At 39.7% G+C, this 18,683-nt stretch overlaps 1 protein-coding gene across 2 annotated transcripts in view; it reads right to left on the bottom strand.

The window, feature by feature from the left end:
* ACTR3B (ARP3 actin related protein 3 homolog B) overlaps window positions 1-13,827 on the bottom strand; it is an 81,108-nt gene extending 67,281 nt beyond the window's left edge. For both annotated transcript variants that reach the window (XM_021717832.1, XM_021717833.1), the window contains exon 1: window positions 13,772-13,827. The gene's annotated coding sequence lies outside the window, so the exon portion shown is untranslated. The remainder of the gene's footprint in view (window positions 1-13,771) is intronic.
* Window positions 13,828-18,683: the final 4,856 nt, after the last annotated feature.

An 18,683-nucleotide genomic window follows, 5' to 3' on the forward strand; every position in this document is an offset into this window, starting at 1 on the left:
CGATCCTTCCGCCTCAGCCTTCCAAGTAGCCAGAATTACAGGCATGCGCTACCACGCCTGGCTGATTTTTTTATTTATTGTAGACATGAGGTCTCGCTGCCCAGGCGGGTCTCGAACCCGTGGACTCAGGCAATCCACTCACCTCAGCCTCCCAAAGACGTGGGATTACAGGCTGAGCCACCAAGCCCGGCTTATATCAAAAATGTTAATGACAACAAAGTAAATCTTATCAAAGCATTCTGAGTCAATATCATACATCTATGTTTTGATGTATTAAAAATAAAAACATAGAGTATACTTCTTTTAACTAATACACAGGAACAAGTGAATCCGTACAAGAAAGCTGAAATATTATACAGCTTATATTCAAAATCTTTTGTCTATACCTATGGAAATCAAGAAGTGACCCAAGTAATTCTTATGAACACAATGAAGAAATGTATCTAAAAAGTAAGTATCGATGTTTATTATAGAAAAATGATTAATGTTGTCTGGGCATGGTGGTTCATGCCTGTAATCCCAACATTTGAGAAGCCAAGGCAGGAGGACTGCTTAAGTCCACGTGTGCAAGACCAGGACCAACCTGGGCAACATACATAGCAATACCCCATCTCTACAAAAAAAGAAAGAAAAAAATTATTTATGTCACCCCAGCTATTTCCAGCACACCACAGCATACTTCAGACCCTGATTCCCCCTGCCACCCAACAGTAACATAGAGCTCCTCGCCAAGTGAGTGTCAACGAGGTCAAAGGAGACCCTAAAGTATGAACCCAAACTGGCAGTAAGAAGAGGCACCCCTCTTTCCCTGCTGGAGTGGTATCAGAAAAGACTTACTAAAACACAAAATTAAAGTAAGATCCAGAACCTCATTACATAATATCTAAGAGGTTCCGGTTTTAGATTTAAAAAAAAAAAAAGACTCTTACCCCAGCAAGAACCAGGAACATCTCAAATAAAACAACAAAAGACAATCAATAAACAATAATATCACGATGATACAGATATTGCAATTATCAAACAAGGATTTTAGGAGCCATCATAAAACGCTTCAATGAGCAATTACAAACACACCTGAAACAAATGGAAAATAAAAGAAAGTCTCAACCAAAAAAATACAAAATCAGAGCAAAAAAACAAGATATAAAGACAATTTCACATGGAAATTCTAGAACTAAATATCACAATAATGAAAATAAAAATCTCAAAAGATGAACTCAACAGCAGAAAAGGATGGAGGAGAGAATCACCGTGCTTGAAGAAAATACAACAGAAATTAGTCTAAACAACAGAGAGAAAATAGAATGAAGAAATAAAAAAGAGCCTCAGGGACATTTTGGGATATATAACAAAAGATCTAACATTCATGTATTACAAGTTCCAGAAGGAGAAGAGAAACAAGGTACAGTTATAAAAAAGTATTTACAGAAATAGTGGCTTAAAATGTGCCAAATTTGGCCTAAATAAATAAATAAACCAACAGATTTAAGTCTGGACAAAGCCTAAATAAGCCAGCCCCAAAGTAATCCATTCCAAGATACATTATACTCAAGCTTCTAAAAACTAAAGACAACGAAACAATTCTGAAAGTTTCCAAGAAAATAATTCTTCAAATATCATAGAGCCCAAAAGGAAATGGCATAACATTTTCAAGTGTTGGAAGAACTGCCCACCTATAATTCTGAAATCAGCAAAAATATCCCTTGAGTATGAAGAAGAAATCAAGACATTTTCATAAGAAGAGGAACTAAGAGAATTTGCCACTGGCATAACTACTTTGAAAGAATGGATAAAAAAAGTTCTCTAAAGAAAAATGATGACAGAAGACATATGAGTACATCAGGAAGAAAGAACAATGAAAAGGGCAAAAATAGGAATAATAACAATTACTTTCCTTTTCCTCTTGAGTTTTCCAAATTATGTTTGGCAGTTGAAACCAAAATTATAACGGATACGAATCGAACAAAATAAAATGTATGTAGAGGCAAGGTTTAAGAAAATTATATTAGAAATGAGGGAAGAGGGTAAAGTGATATAAAGGGAGGTTAGGTTTCTGCATTTCCCTCCAACTGGTAAAATGTTTATACCAGTAGCCTAGGAAAAATTTATATATATAATGTAATAGCTAGACCAATCACTTAAAAAGTTATATCAAGAGATGTACTCAAAAACACTACAGATACATCAAAATGAAATTTTTTTAAATAGCTAAGTAAGACATAGGAGTAGACAAAACAAAAGAGAGAAACAAAAAAACAAAAAGAATAAACAGAAAAAGCACTAATCAATAATTACAATAAATATAAATGATCTAAATATACCCATTAAAAGCTAGGTAATGGCAGAGTGGATCTAAAATATGACTAACTCTGTTACCTACAAGAAACTCTTGAAACATAACAATATATGTAAGTTGAAAGTAGAAGCATGGAAAAAGTGATGGACACATCTTATATAACATGCTCCCAGAAATGGACACACCTACACAACATACACCCTGGATGGCCACATCTTATATAACATGCTCCCAGAAAGGGACATGTCTAATACCACATGCACACACGGAAAAACTCATCTCATACCACATATACTCAGTGATAGACTCATCTCATACAACATGCAAAAAAAAGGACTGGAAAAAAGATATGCCATGCAAACATTAATCAAAAGAAAGAATGAGTGGCTATACTGTCATCAGAAAAAGTAGGTTTTAGAGCAAAGAAAATTAGCACTGATACACAAGGACATTACATAATGATAAACAGTCAATCCATCAAGAAGACCATAACAATCCTAATGTGTATGCACCAAAGAATACAGCTGCAAAATATGTGAGGCAAAAAATTGAAGGGAGAAGCTTACAAATTCACAATTATAACCAAATTTCAACACCTCTCTCTCAACAACTGATAGAACAGGTAGATAGAAAATCAGCAAGGATATAGAATACAACAACATATACCATCAACCTATAGTTTCTGACATTTTTATAGAACGTTCTAATAAACAAGAGCAGAATTCACATTGTTTTCAAGTGCCCATGGAACTTATACCAAAATAATTTTTACTCTGAGTCATAAAACAAATTTAAAAGAGGTTAAATCAAAAAATTTAAAAAATTTAAAAGAAGTTAAATCACATAGAGTATATTTTCTGATTACAATGGACTTAACCTAGAAATCAATAACAGAAAAATAGTATCTCCCACACACTTGAAAATTAAGCAACACAGTCCTAAATAATCCATAGGTCAAAGAGGAAGCCTCAGAGAATAAATGAAAACATATCAAAACATATGGGACACAGCAGAATTTGCCACTGGCATATCTACTTTGAAAGAATGGATTAAAAATGGAGCTAAGAGGAAACAATTTTTGCACTAAATGTTTATAGTAGCAAAAAAGAAAAGCCTCAAACCAATCATCCAAATTCTAACCTGGGCAATATAACAAGACCCCATCTCTATAAAGTTTAAAAGTTAGCCAGGTGTGGTGGTGAGTGCCTGTAGCCTTAGCTACTTGGGAGACTGAGGCAGAAGAAGATCATTTAAGTTCCAGATCATAGTTCAGTGAGGTATGATCACACCACTGCATTCCAGCCTGGGTAACAGAGCGAGACTCCATCTCAAACAAATAAAATAAGCAACAAATACAATAATAATTCCTACTTTATGATCCTAAAAAAAGAAGAGTAAAATAAACTCAAAGCAGGTAAAAGGAAACAGTAAAAGGTAACAGCAGAAATCAATTAAATTTAAAACATAAAAATAGAGAAATATCAATGATTTGTTACTTCGTCAAATTAAAGATTTTCACTTTGTGAAATAACCTGTGAAGATGAAGACAAGATACAAACTGGAAGAAATTAATGCAAATCACATATCTGACAAATAGACTCATATCTAGTATATATAAAAAAAACTATCCTGGCTTGGTGGCTCAGCCTGTAATCCCACGCCTTTGGGAGGCTGAGGTGAGTGGATTGCCTGAGCCCGCAGGTTCGAGACCCGCCTGGGAAAATTGGCGCGACCTCATCTCTACAATAAATCAAAATGAGCCAGGCGTGGTAGCACGCGCCTGTAGTTCCAGTTACTTGGAAAGCTGAGGCAGAAGGATCACCGGAGCCCAGCAGGTCGATGATACGGTGGCCGGGAGCGGCCACTGCACTCCAGTCTGGGTGACAGAGTGAGACTCCAACTCAAAAAAAAAAAAAAAATTCTCAAAACTCAACAGTAAAAATATGAATAATCAAATTAGAAAATGGACAAAAGACATTTCCTGAAAGATGATATTCAGATGGCAAATAAGCACATGAAAAGATGTTCAAGAGCTGGACATGGTGGCTCGCACCTGTAATTCTAGCACTTTGGGAGGTAGAAGCAAGAGGATTGCCTAAGTCCAGGGGTTCAAGACCAGCCTGGGCAACTTGGCGAGACCTCGTCTCTACAGTAAAACAAATAATTAGCTGGGCATCGTGGTGCATGTCTGTAGTTCCAGCTACTTGGAAGGCTGAGGTGGAAAGATCATCTGAGCCAAGCAGGCCAAGGCAGCAGTGGCCATGAGTGTGCCACTGCACTCCAGCCTGGGCGACAGACTGAGACTCCTACTCAAAAAAAAAAAAAAAAAAAGATGTTCAATATCACTAGCCATTAAGGAAATGAAAATTAGGACCATGATGAGGCCATGTGCAGTGCTCATGCCTATAATCCTAGGACTCTGGGAAGCTGAGGCATGAGAATCACTTGCAGCTAGAGTTCAAGACCAGCCTGGGCAATGTAGCGAGACTGTCTTTACAAAAAAAAGTAAAAGTTAGCAAGACAAAGCCACACACACCTGTAGTCCTAGCACTCAAGAGGCTGAGACAGGAGGATCACTTGAAGCCAGGAGTTGGAGGATACAGTGAGCTATGGTCATGCCACTGCACTCCAGCTGGGGTAACACATCGGGGGGGGGGGGGGGATCATGATAAGAAATCTGCCAGGCACAATGGCTCACACCTATAATCCCAGCACTTTGAGAGATTGAGTCTGGAGGACTGCTTGAGCCCAGGAGTTCAAGACCAGCCTGGGCAAAACAGTGAGACCTTGTCTATACAAAAAAACAAAAAATTAGTTGGGCATGGTGGCACACACCTGGAGTCCCAGCTACTCAGGAGGCAGAGACAGGATTGCTGGATCTCAGGATTTTGAGGCCATAGTGAGCTATGATTGTGCCACTGTACTCTAGCCTGAGTGACAGAGTGAGACCCCAACTCACAAAAATAAATAAATAACAAAAAAATGTATTTTTTGTTGTAGTTCCAAAATTTTAAAAAGTTCTGCAATTTTTTTAAAAAAAGTATGAGTGTAGGATGTGGACAACCAGAAGAAACAGGCTATTTCCCTAAATGCTACAAAGTCATCTGACGCCATAAAGTTATCTGAGGGCAATTTAAGGAAGATCATCAGGAAGAGTATATCTAACAAAAAGTACATCTAAGGATTTAAATATAGATATTAAAGAACACTTGCTACAGCAGTTGAAAGACATAACAAAGGTAATATTTTTTAACCCAGTATATTTCTCAAAAGACTGTTATATATTTTACTAAAGTTTCAAGAAAAAAATAATTCCTATCTTTTTTTTTTTTAGATGGCATCTCACTCTGCCGCCCAGGCTGGAGCGCAGTGGCACACTCATGGCCTCAACCTGCTGGACTCAGGCAATCTCTCTGCCTCAGTCTGCCAAGTAGCACACGCCACAATGCTTGGCTGATTTTTCTTGATTCATTGTACAGTCTCGTCAAGTTGCTCAGGCTGCTCTCAAATCCCTGGACTCAGGCAAACCTCTCACCTTGGCCCCAAAGTGCTGGAATTATAGGCATGAGGCACCACGCCCAGCCTATCTTTTTTTTTTTTTATTGGAAAATAGTTTATTTAGAAAGTAAAATAGGGAGAGAGAAGATTCACCTCCCCAAGGTAGGGGAAAAGACCAAAGCTAGGAAACATGGTGGTCAGAGCTCAAAGAGCCACGTGGACACACCAGAGTTCAACAAAACAAGGGCGAAAAGCCAATAATTCCTATCTTATACAAACTGTTTCAGAGAATTAAAAAGGAAAGTTAACAAACTGATTTTATGACTCCAGTATAATCTTGATACTCCAACCAGACAAAAACAGTACAAGAAATGAAACTTACAGACCAATCTAACTTTTGAATACTGATGCAAAGATCCCAAACAAATATCTGCAAATACAGTTCAAAATGTACTTCATACTTCATAACCATGTAAGGTTCATCACAAAAGTAAAATAACGATTCAATATCTGAAAATTCATTAATATAATTAATCCTAGTAAATGTCAAAAAACCATATAATCATCTCAATAAAGGAAAAGTCTTAAATAAATGTCAACACTCATTAATGATTTTTTTTAAAAAAACGCTCTGCTTAAACTAGGAATGGCAGAGCATTGTTTTAATCTAAAAAAACATTTCCACAAAAACCTATAGTAATCAATAGTAGAATTATACTCTCATTCCTTTTAAAGTGAGAAAAATAAAAGCACCTCCTATCTCCAGTTCTAATCACTATTTTTGTTTGTTGTTTATTTTGAGACAGGGTCTCAACTCTGTTACCCAGGTTGGAGTACCATGGCATGATCATGGCTCACAGCAGCCTCCAACTCCTAAGCTCAAGAAATCCTTCCACCTCAGCCTCTCAAGTAGCTAGGACTACAGGCCCACACCACCATGCCCAGTTAATTTTTGCAATTTTTAAAATGTTGCCATTCATAGACTTGTTTATTTTAGGGACAAATTTTTTTTTTTTTTTTTTGGAGTCACAGTCTCACTGTTTCACCCAGGCAACGCAGCCTCAAGTTGCTAGACTCAGGTGATCCTTCCACCTCAAACTTCCAAGTAGCTGGAACTACAGGCACACACTACCACGTTTGGCTAACTTTATGATTTTTTGTAGAGACTAGGTCTCGCCAAGTTGCATGGGCTAGTTTCAAACCCCTGGGCTCAGGTAATCCTCTTGCTTCCTCCTCCCAAAGTGCTGGGATTATAGGCTTGAACCACCACACCTAGCCCAATTTTTGCATTTTTAATTTTTTTATAGAGATATGGTCTCGCTATGTTGCCCAGGCTGGTCTCAAACTCCTGGGCTCAAGCGATTCTCCTTCCTCGGCCTCCCAAAGTGCTAGGATTACAAGGCATGAGTCACCACACCTGGCCCTAGTCACTATTTTAGTAGTTCTAGCCAGCACAAGACCAAGAAAAGAAGCACTAAGTGTTAGGATTGGAAGTAACAAAATAACCATTATTTGGAGGCAATACAACAATCTGCACAGAAAATTTAAAAGAAACTGCAGACAACTGGAACAAATAAAAGAGATCAGCACGGTTGTTGTATTAAAAAACAATTTACAGCCAGGTGCGGTGGCTCATGCCTGGAATCCCAGCACTTTAGGAGGTTGAATCGGGAGGACTGCTTGAGCCCAGGAGTTTGAGACCAGCCTGGGCAACATAGAGAGACCTTGTTTCTACAAAAAAATCAAAAATTTAGCGGACATGGTGGCACGTGCCTATAGCCACAGCTACTCAGGAAGCTGAGGCAGGAAGATCACCTGAGCCCAGGAGGTTGAAGTTGCTGTGAACTGATCATGCCACTGCACTCCAGACTGGGCGACAGAGTGAAACCCTGACTCAAGAAAACAAAACAAAATAAACTTACAAAAGTCAGTATTCCTATATGCTGGCAATAACAAATTAGAAAATGTAATATTTTTTAAATGTTGACAACAGCAATAAAAACGTAAAGGATACCTAAAAATAAATCCACCAAAAGCAATATAAGAGCTTTTTAAAGAATACTATAAAGCATTGCCAAAAAACACAAGAGACATGAATAAACAATAAAACATATATACCACATTAACAGATAGGACTACTCAATTCCATCTCATCCATGAATGTCAAATTTGATGTCAAATTTTTCCCAAATCAGTCTACAAATAATGTATCTCCAATCAAAACTCTATTGCAATTTTCCATGGAACTCAGACTGATCTTAAAATTTATAGTCAAGAGTAAGGGCCAAAACTATTTTGAGATTTTAAAAAATAAGGAGAAACTGAACCTACCAACTAAAGACATATGAGCAAGTAACAATATATAACAGTGAATTTGGAGCAGAAATTGATAAACACATCAATAAAACAAAATAAAGACACCAAAAATATTCCCAAGCATAAATGCTACCCCAGTATGATCGAAGAAGCATATCAAGTTGGAACATACTCTTCAAGAAATGTGCTGAGACAACTAGCCTTCTACTTGGAAAACAAATAAAATTAGCTATCTCTTTGAACAAATTAAAATAAAATGTTCTTAGAAGAAAATATAGAAATACTTTATGACTTTTGAGTAGAAACACATTTTTAAAAATAGGAACCGTAAAATTATAAAAGAAAAAGACTGAAAAGTTTCACTATATTAAAATTTTAAATTTCCAGATTGAAAAATCATTTTTCAGCCGGGCTCGGTGGCTCAGCCTATAATCTCGCGCCTTGGGAGGCTGAGGTGAGTGGATTGCCTGCGCCCGTGGGTTCGAGACCCGCCTGGGCAACTTGGCGAGACCTCATCTCTACAATAAATCAAAAAATCAGCCGGGCGTGGTAGCGCACGCCTGTAGTTCCAGCTACTCAGAAGGCTGAGGCGGAAGGATCGCCGGAGCCCAGCGGGTCGAGGCTGCGGTGGCCGGGAGCGGCCACTGCACTCCAGTCTGGGCGACAGAGTGAGACGCCAACTCAAAAAAAAAAAAAAACCATTTTTCAAAAATTTATAGAACAAAAAAAAACTGCATAAAGTTTATGTTTAGTATCTACAAAGACTTTCTGTAACTCTATTAAAAAGACAAAAAAATCCAGGCTCAGTGGCTCACACCTGTAAAACAAGCACATTGGGAGACAGAGGTAAGAGGATTCCAGAGTCCAGGGATTTGAAACCAGCCTGGACAACTCGGCAAGACCTTGCCTTTACAAGAAACCAAAATATTAGCCAGGCGTGGTAGCACATGCCTGTGGTTTCAGCTACTTGGAAGGCTGAGGTGGAAGGATCGCCTGAGCGCAGCAAGTTGAGGTTACAGTGGCCGTGAGCGTGCCACTGCACTCCAGCCTGGGTGACAGAATGAGGCTCCAACTCAAAAGAAAAAAGAAAAAAAGCCGGGCTTGGTGGCTCAGCCTGTAATCCCGCGCCTTTGGGAGGCTGAGGTGAGTGAATTGCCTGAGCCCGTTGTCTGGGCAGAGAGACCTCATCTTTACAATAAATCAAAAAACCAGCTGGGCGTGGTAGCGCATGCCTGTAATTCTGGCTACTCGGAAGGATCTCCGGAGCCCAGCAGGTCGAGGCTGCGGTGGCCGGGAGCAGCCACTACACTCCAGTCTGGGTGACCAAGTGAGACTTCAACTCAAAAAAGAAAAAAAGAAAAAAAAAGCAGAAAAATGAGCAAAGGTATGTACAGGCAGCAAAAGGTGCTCAACCTTACCAGTAATAGAGAAGTGTACATTTTTTAAATAAGCTAGTATTTACATTCATTAGGCTGGAAAAATGTACATCTTACAATACCAACTTGTCAAAGATGAGCAGAAACAGAAACTCTCACATGGTGATGGGATATAAATCAGTACAATCTTTTGGAAGAGTAATTTGGCAATATCTAATAAAGAAGAAGATGTGCACACCCTAGTATGAAAACTCCATTTCCGATTATTTCCTCTTGGGAAACTAGCACATGTACATAAGGAAATACTTAGTATACCATTTTGTATAAAAGAGAAATCTGGAAAATGCCCAAATGAAAAAAAAAATGTTGTATATTCACATTAGAATTCTGATCTAGACTTGTATATATCAGCACTGATAAATGTAAAAACATAAAATTGACAGTATTTCTTCTTAAAGACAATGCAGAAAGTTGGCTACAGCATCATACCATTTTGGAAGTGTTTAACAAAACTGTGTATCCTTATATATGCCATGTAAGGATAAGACATGGACTGGAAACCAACCAGAATATATCCATCAGAGGAAGACAAGAGCAAGGAAGCAGGGAAAAAAGAGGGGCTGGTACTCAACCTATAATGTGTCACTTATTTATTACTCTCACACAGAAAGAAATAATACTAACATTCATTCATTTTAGGTGATGGGTCCATGGGTCTTTGCTATATTTTCTTTTGCAATTTTTTTTTTTGCCAAAGTCAAATTTTTAAGGTTCTTTTTTAGCTAAAAAAAAAAAAAAATTATACACACACACACACTCATACACTATACTTCACAGCTCAGTCTCTATCTCCAGTCTAGATCTCTTTCCTGAGCATTATATCTCTTCACACCTGAACTCTTCTAACACCAAATGTCTAAAATGTACTTACCTTCTCCCGACCCCTCCCTCACTGTAACCTCGAACTCCTGGCCTCAAATACACCTGCCTCAGTCTCCAGAGTAGCTGGGACTACAGTATATACCATCATGCCTGGCTAACATTTATCTTTCTTTCTTCTTTCTTCTTCCTTCCTTCCTTCCTTCCTCTCTCCCTCTCTCTATCTCTCTTGTTTTTTTTTTTCCCTTTAGCGAGAGATGCCTCACTGTGTTGTCCAAGCTGGTCTTGAGCTCCTGGCCTCATGCAATCCTCCTACCTTAGCTTCCCAAAGCACTGAGATTACAGGTGTGACCCACCACGTCCAGCCAAGAATATTTATACATCTGCTTTCTCTATTCCATCCCCTTCCATCTTCTTTCTACTGATATGATCACTACATATCCCTCTGCCTGAAGCTGTGAGATGACTCCCAATATTCTCCAGTAACTTTTTTTTTTTCTTTGAGTTGTAGTCTCACTCTGTCGCCCAGACTGGAGTGCAGTGGCCGCTCCCGGCCACCGCAGCCTCGACCTGCTGGGCTCCGGCGATCCTTCCGCCTCAGCCTTCCGAGTAGCCAGAATTACAGGCGCGCTCTACCACGCCCGGCTAATTTTTTGATTTATTGTAGAGATGAGGTCTCGCCTGCCCAGGCAGGTCTCGAACCCGCGGGCTCAGGCAATCCACTCACCTCAGCCTCCCAAAGGCGCGGGATTACAGGCTGAGCCACCGAGCCCGACTCAGTAACTTTTTTAAAAGGTAGGAAAAACCTTTCTTCAAACAATCAAGCCAATTCTGCAAATCAAGCAAAATCAAGCTCGTGCAGAGCTGCTCAGAAAACAGACACAAGGCTTAGTGCTTCTTCAGTCCTGCGGGCCAGGTGCCTAAGGAAGGTCCTCAGAAACAGTTTGGAAATTCCTGGTTTGCCAAATAAAAGTAAAATTCCTTAGGAGGACACTTTCAAGTCGATCGCCTAGCCCTACTCCACATGCCAACCCTCCCAACACTCTGTTCCATCACGCCCAGAACACCCCTGTTTTTCTACACCCCCGTGAGGTCTTGCCTCCCGAACTTGGTCTTGTGAATGGGGCCTCTGTAACCAGAAAAATGGTTCCACTCCCAGCAGCACCAAGACAGGCAACAGGCCAACAGTCCCAGGTAGCCAAGGCCCTCTACCCATTCCAGCGCCTTCACTTCTGCCCAGACATGTTCTAACATTGCCTCCTGGGGCTCCATCTCTTGCAACAAGCTCAGTCAACAATATAACTGCTCTTTTTACTCCCACCTCTTTGCCATTTTCATTATCTTTCTAGCTTCTGCCACCACTGCTAAGGTTCTGACAGCAGCAGTCTGAGAGCTCTCCTGCCTTTTGACAGTGAATGAAATCCTGCTAATAACTGTCTTCATTGCCTTCTATATTAATTATGATGCCTTCTATATTAATTATGACAGGTTAAATGGAGCAGCCAAGTGAATGCTACTGACAGTTTTAAATGACAGCACATTAAAGCAAAAGGTGCAAGGTCAACCTTTTATAGTTGTTGCACTTAACAAGGCTAAAATCTAATCCTCTGCTTTGAAAAGTCAGAAAGTTCAATTTATCAACTCAGCATGGAATGATCAAGTTCTGGGACATTCACATTAACAAAATTCACAAAAGACTGCTTCATCCTACAGAATGCCAATTGTTATAGACCGAACCAGAAGCCTAACCCTTAATAGAACTGCACTTGGAAACAGGACTTTTAAGGGCGGTGATTAAGGTTAAATGTGGGCTCCAAATCCAGTAGAGTGGTGGCCTTATAAAAAGAAAAAGACACACTCCAGAGTACTCCCCCAAGCCCACACACTCACAGAGAGATAACACCACGTGAAGACACACTGACAAGGTAGCCCTCTGCAAGCCAAGGAAAGAGGCCTCACCAGAAACCAATCCTGACAGCACCTTGATCTTGCACTTCCAGCCACCAGAACTGTGATGAAATGAATTTCTGTTATTTAAGCCACCTAGTCTGTGGTATTTTATTATGGCAGCCTTCGCAGACTAAGACACACATTTATGAATCATGCCTATCATCAAAGACAACCCATATTAAAGTGTTTATATCTAGAAAATTACAGCCATGGTCAATTATCCAGCAAGCAAGGAACTGGAAGGAGGTGATTTAAATGTTCTCAAGGAACCTGGAGTTTACTTTCAAGTGCTTTAAATATCCACATTCACCAAATAAAGATTTAGCCTTCCCTTGAATAAATACTAATCAAGGTCAAGTGAGGTGGTTCACGTGTGTAATCTCAGCACACTTTGGGAGGCCAGGATGAGAGGACTGCCTGAGCACAGAAATTCATGACCAGCCTGGGCAACATAGTGAGCCCTCACCTCTACAATAAATCCAAAAAAGAAAAAAAATTGCCCAGGCATGGTAGCACGCACCTGTAGTCCCAGCTACTTGAAAGGCTGAGGTGGAAGAATCACCTGAGTCCAGCAGGTTGAGGCTGTAGTAGCTATGACGGTGCCACTGCACTCCAGCCTGGGCAACAGAGTAAGACTCAGACTCAAAAAAATGAAGCCTAATCAAGTTCCTTCCCTCCAGCTTTCCTACACTGTCTATGTCCCAGACTGGTCCCCAAGAGCCTGTCTTTACAATATCACTGGCCCCATAACAACTAACAATTTACAATTTCTACAATCATAACTTCTCTAACAAGACCTACATTAAGGGAGCAGAGTTTTTCACTCTTGATTGACACATCTTACTCTTTGGCAAACTATATCCAAATAAAAATCTGAAACTTAGATACTTCCAGAGAATCTCACCCCATAAACAACTAAGCTAACCTTAGAGATACTCCTGTGGGAAATAAAGAGTGGGTAGGATGAAGCTGCTCCAAAATGCAAGGACACTTCCTCTTTTAAGCTTATCATTCTCTACCAACTAAAAATTAAACAAAAACAGAATACTTCTAAACGCAATAAAAAAGTCAACAGGCCTCTCATTTCCATCAAAAAAAACTTATTTCAATAGAGTGAATAGGACAGCAGATATTCAGTTCATGAAGTTGCTAAGAGAACTGTACTTACTTAAAATTACAACTTAAACTTAAAGAACCAGATATATTTTTTCAAGGCAGTTCAGACGTTTATGCTTGAATAAAAGCTTTCTACCAACCCACGTTGAGACTCCAACGACAGTGACCAAGAGCTGTATCAGAAGGGAATCAAAGGACTAGAAAATTGAGGGATAACCAGAACAATCTTCTAAATGAAGATGGTAAGTAAATTATTATACTCTGAAAAACAAAATTGGAAGGCTTAGAACAATGCTAAGAAACAAATCCTTTATAAACCCAAGGATAGAGCTTTACTTACATGAAGGAATAATGAACTGTGGCTCAGTGTTGCCTGCGTAGCCAAGCTTGGTATACCTAAAAGCACAAAGTCATCAACACATGTTTAGATAATAATACTCTCGTCTGTGTACTATTAATGTATTTTATTATAAACTCTCCAAGTCCTAAAAACATCAAGCCTCAGAATACTCCCTTGAAATTAAAAAACAAAACAAAACCTGTGATCACTGAGACTCAAACACTATCTAAACTAAAAAAGCAGTTACAAAAACTTAACTATTGGCCGCGCTCAGTGGCTCAGCCTGTAATCCCAGCACTTTGGGAGGCCAAGGCAAGTGGATTGCCTAAACCCACAGGTTCAAGACCAGTCCGGGCAACCTGGCAAGACCTTGTCTCTACAATAAAATTTAAAATAGCAGCACATGTCTGTAGTTCCAGCTACACGGAAGGTTGAGACACATGCCACTGCACTCCAGGCTGTGCAAAGAAGTGAGACTCCAACTCAGACACACACACACACACACACACACACACACACACACACAAACACAATTATTATGCTTGTTTCTACTGGAAGAAACACACACATATAAATTACAACTTTATATCCCTAGTATCCCTTTTTATTCTTTTTTGAGATGGAGTCTCACTCTTTGGCCCAGGCTGTAGTGCAGTGGTATGCTCCCGGCCACCACAGCCTCGACCTGCTGGGTTCCAGCGATCCTTCTGCCTCAGCCTTCCAAGTAGCTGGAACCACAGGCACATGCTACCACGCCTGGGTAATTTTTTTATTTATTGTAGAGACAAGGTCTCACCGTGTTGCCCAGGTTGGTCTCGAATCCGTGAGCTCAGGCAATCCTCTTGCTTCAACCTCCCAAAGTGCTGGGATTATAGGCTTGAGCCACTGCGCTCGGCCTCCCTAGTAATTTTAAAAGTGCCTTCATACTCTTTTTAACTTTGTAAAAACACTGTAAAGAAAATAGGTGTTATCTCCATTTTGCAGATGAGAAAACAGAGGTACTGAGAAGCTAATTAACCTGCCCAGGGCCAAGTAGCTAGTAAACTGCAGAAAAAGAACTTAAATCTAGATATGCAGGCTAATTCCAGCACTGGCTCTCTAGTAAGTATACTTACTTCCTAGAACTTTTATACAAACTTCCTGAACTTTCTTGGGTGGGTTAGAAAATAATTATATAATTTTCTTAAAATGTCATGGCATATGTCTAGAAGCAGCTACTGCCATCTCCTGAGAATCATCTGACAGGAGCATCTCTTTATCATCTCATTTCATAAAGAGCCCATTTTCTGTCAAGATACTCTGTATGCTAGATTCCAAAATTCTTAACTAAAACAAATGCCAAAATAATACTATCCGTTCCAAAAGCATTGCTAATCTCCTAAATATAAAAAAGGGGAGGATGAAAAAATACCACTCAGAACCATCTGCTGGAAATGAAAAGTTGAAAGGCAATAAAGAAGTGGAAAAGACTCAACAGCTCTTTTTTATTAGGACTACTCTAATTAATAGTAAAACAGTAATGTCTTGGACAACCAAGTCACCATTCTGTAACAATGCTTATGATGAATAAAAATACTTTCTAGTAGTATTGAAAGCAACTTTATTAATAACCTTTTTTTTTTCTTTTTTTTATGAGTCACAGTCTCACTTTATGGCCCATGCTGGAGTGCAGTGGCATGATCATGGTTCACGGCAGCATCAAATTCCTGGGTTACAGCTATCCTCTCGCCTCATCATCCTAAGTGGTTGGAACTACAGGCATGTAGGGACTCCAGTCATTTTTTTTTTTGAGAGATGACATCTTGCTATGCTGCCTAGGCTAGTTTCAAACTCCTGGGCTCAAGCAAGCCTCCCCTCAGCCTCCCAAAGTGCTGGGATTACAAATGTGATTGATTGACTGATTGATTGATTGATTGATTGATTGATTCAGTTTACTCCATTGCTCAGGCTGCAGCCTCCCAAGACAAGTATGTGCCACCACACCCAGGTAATTTCTTTTTTGTATAGACAAGGTCTCACTACATTGCCTCAGCCTCCTGAAGTGCTGGGATTATAGTATAAGCCACCTACCCAGCCAATTCATTCTATTTTTAAAACTATTTCAAGATGCTTGACCTTAAGCTTTTTAAAGTGGCAATATTTCCAAATTCTAATAAATTAATTTTATGATTATAAATGTATTTTATATGTTAATTTTACTATTTCTGAAGACATAGTGAATAAGACTTGGGGAGAAAAAAGCACGTCAGCTTGCTTTAAATCACACCTTACTGCTCAGCCTCCACAGGACTTGAGGTCTTCATGCCACAGGAGCCAGGACAAGGCCAGGCCCTGAGAACCCTGGGACCCTTCAGGGAGTTTCTAGAGACAAGACCCATCTGAAGCCCTTGAACTACAGATATGGAAACAGGGTACACAACCAAATGGAACCACAAGAACTAAGCTCCAGGGCTCACAGACCCACAGAAAAGGTTTCAAAGCCAACCCAAGAGCACGGGAGCATCCAGAATGAAGGCAACAGGGACTAAACTTTGAAATTCCAGATCATCCCCAATTTGACTATCATCTTGCAGACTATTCTGGGGAATAAATATAAATAAACTGAATGACTAACGCAAGGCTTTATAAATAAAGAAGCCTACAGAATCCAACAAACAGGCAGAAATCACTACAATCATCAACTCTAACTTTGTAATTTTTTTTTTTTTTTTGAGACAGGGTCTCGAACTCCTGGACTCAAGCAATCCCCTGCCTCAGCCTCCCAAGTAGCTGGGATCACAAGTGTGTGCCACTGCACCCTAATTTTACACTTTTTTTTTTGAGCTGGAGTCTTACTCCGTCGCTCAGGCTGGAGTACACTGGCACACTCACGGCCACCCCACCTGCTGGGCTCTGGTGAGCTTTCCACCACCACCTTCCAAGTACCCGAAACTACAGGCACACACTACCACGCCTGGCTAATTTTTTATATTTTATTGTAGAAACGAGGTCTCACCAAGTTGCCCAGGCTGGTCTCAAACCCACGGGCTCAGGAAATCCACTAGCCTTGGCCTCCCAAAGTGTTGGGATTATAGGCTAAGCCTGGCTTAACTTTGCATTTTTAATGTCACATCGGCCACTCCCCCCCAAAATTATGCACCTTGCACTTGAATAAATCTACCTTCCCACACTGTTAGATTATGAGTTACACAATTATCAGAACAAGGTCCTCTCTCATGGTTGTATCTACATCTCCTGGTGTAATGCCTGGCACATGGCAAACAGCCCATAAATGTCTTTTGGATGAATTCTTACAAGATGTAAAAAAAGGTAATCACTGCCAAACACCAGAGGGAGGACCGATGTCTAAAAGAGGGATGCTGAGAGTCAGAAAAAGAATCTGATGGAACCAGAAAAGACCACAGACATTGTCTAATACAATCTCTTACTTAAAGATGAGAAAAGAGTTGCCTATGTGTATGTAATGAGTTTTCAAAAACCGCTGAAGCTAATATGGTAATATGTTAACATTTATTAAAATCAAGTGTAGCCAGGTTCGGTGGCTCAGCCTGTAATCCCATGCATTGGGAGGCTGAGGTGAATGGATTGCCTAAGCCCGCAGGTTCAAGACCCGCCTGGGCAACTTAGTGAGACCTCATCTCTACAATAAATCAAAAAAATTAGCCGGGCGTGGTAGCACGCGCCTGTAGTTCCAGCTACTTGGAAGGCTGAGGCGGAAGGATCGTCAGAGCCCAGCAGGTCAAGGCTGCAGTGGTCGGGAGCAGCCACTGCACTCCAGTCTGGGTGACAGAGTGAGAATCCAACTCAAAAAAAAAAAAAAAAAGCAAGTGCTAAGTATCATGCAGACTGTTATACTACTATCTGTATTTCGAGTATAGTGTATTGGATCAAACCATGCACTCTGCCAGAGTTCAAATTCCAGCTCTGCTATTTACCAAATGTGTAAGTTTTGGCAAGTTACTTTACCTATCTGTAAAATGAAAATAATAACAACCCACCATCTAGGGTTAGTATGATTATTGAGTTAATATATGCAAAAATATTAGGACAATACTGTCTACACAAGTTTTCATTATTTATACAATTCTTTTGTGTGTGTGTATATTTGAAGTATTTCCTAATTTAAAAATTTGAAAAGAAAAAAACAAAACGCTATGTGTTCTGTGGCCCAACAGATAATGTTCATTCTTTCTACTGTACACCATGAACAGTCTAATTTGTGTAGCAGTGAAAATGAAATGCATAAACAAATGGTGACACTAGTATACATAAGATATCTTTCAACAACCATGTTATCTCCATCCCAAAGTTTTTATGCTGAAAGCGTTAACTATGGCCCACAGCAGCAACAGGTCGGACTCCAGAAACAGACTTGAGCACTTTTATGTCTACAACTCTAAAATACAACTAAACATTGATGATTTCACTCGACAACAGTTGCCAGATTGAGATTCTGAAGTCACAGCCTTCTTTTAAACAGCGGAGCCTTGAAAGGAAACCTCTGTTATAGAGTTAGTACCTTAAGTATCAATAGCATTAAGCAATGATTTCCATGACTGTGGCAAACTAACAAGAAGATATGTTAATATTCATGTGAATAAACCATGTACTAGGAGATCTTTCAATACTCTCCTAGCAGAACTGAAGCTTTTAAAAAAAAAAAACTAGCAAAAGCACAAACTATTCAGATCATGTATGGTAATTTAATATCTTTCCATTTTTCCTATGCTATTCTTTACATAGTATCAAATACACCTGAGGTTTTGTTTCTTTAAATTATCACAATGTAATAAACATCTAAGAAGGTTTTTCAAAAAGAGAGATCAGATTTAAAATCTTAATAGAAGCCGGGCTCGGTGGCTCAGCCTGTAATACCGCACCTTTGGGAGGCTGAGGTGAGTGGATTGCCTGA

Source organism: Carlito syrichta, unplaced genomic scaffold, assembly GCF_000164805.1.
Source record: "Carlito syrichta isolate Samal-C Ts95f unplaced genomic scaffold, Tarsius_syrichta-2.0.1 Scaffold311222, whole genome shotgun sequence".
Classification (NCBI taxonomy): Eukaryota; Metazoa; Chordata; class Mammalia; order Primates; family Tarsiidae; genus Carlito; species Carlito syrichta.